The sequence below is a fragment of the Armigeres subalbatus genome, chromosome 1 (assembly GCF_024139115.2).
Source record: "Armigeres subalbatus isolate Guangzhou_Male chromosome 1, GZ_Asu_2, whole genome shotgun sequence".
Taxonomy (NCBI): domain Eukaryota; kingdom Metazoa; phylum Arthropoda; class Insecta; order Diptera; family Culicidae; genus Armigeres; species Armigeres subalbatus.
In genome coordinates, this window is record NC_085139.1 from 179154597 (window position 1) to 179155904 (window position 1308).

Consider the following 1308-nt stretch of genomic DNA (forward strand, 5'->3'; position numbering starts at 1 on the left):
TCGCAGTGACAAGGTTTTGAGACGATATTACTGGAAGCGGAAGGTGTAATCAATTCACGTCCACTAACAGACGTACCACTCGATGATGCAGACGCCGAGGCCCTGACCCCTAACCACTTTTTGCTGGACGGGTCCAACGGTGTTAATCAGCATTAATAGACGAAAACAGTCTTGCGACATCTAAAGGCTCAACGGACAGAATGGGAATAGGTGGGTGCTAGAGTATCTTCCTCATACTTACCGACGCAGAAGTGGTTCGAGAAAGTCAAGCCCTTGAGCCGGAAGATCTAGTGTAATTATCGACGAAAACATTAGAAATAGCTGGACAAGAGGACGCATTCTGGAAACGACTAAAGGATCCAACGATCAGACTAGAAGAGCTAAATTGCTCACCCCAAGGATAGTTTCGCGGCGGTTAAACTGGCGCTATGAAGTGGAGCCAAGGGAGACAATGAACAAAGGTAGCGATCGGGAACTGGAGAGTCACGGGGTGGAGAATGTTGCCGAACTCGTCACTGAGTGAGGCAGATGAATACACACTGGTGTTCCAATCTGCCAAATTCACGATCTTGCCATCTTGGATTTTGGTATGAGGAGCCAGCGGTTTGTTTATGTTTTACACGAAAATGATTTCACCTGCCTTCTTCTCGTCCATAAATTGGCCAGATTGAAAACCTAGCTGATTCATCTTGGTGAGGCTTGTCCATTCCTCGATCGAAAAGCGAATTAAGAAGAACTATTTCGGTCTGATCACGCCGCTGTCGCAATACGTGAATTCGATTTATTGAAAAGTAATTTTCTTCCTAAAATTATTGGATGGCCTTCAGTGTATGAATGCAGAAAGATCGGTATACCGTTTCATGGCAGTATCCAACGATCTGTTAGGAAGGGTTTTGATAGCTGTCGAAATCATTTTGGAAGCCGTTATTGCGTAGGTCTTACTAGCTGGACTTCGAAACATTCCACGAATTCTAGAATGTAATTATGGGGCACTACGCTTCTACTTGATTGTAGATCTGACGACATGAAATCAAGAATGTTTTGGATGGCCTTCAGTGTATTGAAATGCAGAAAGATCGGTTAACGTTTCTTGCAGGTATCCAAGGATCTGTGGGAAGGGTTTTGATAGCCGAAACATATTGCAGGCCGTTGTGCGAAGTCTTATGAGCGAACTTCAGAATATTTCGCATTCTAGAATGTCACAATGGGACACGCAGACAAATTTCCCATAAGTCATTTGATATCTTTGAACTGAGTAGGATGCACTTTGAGTATTTTTATGTGCACATTAATACCCTTACTCACGGA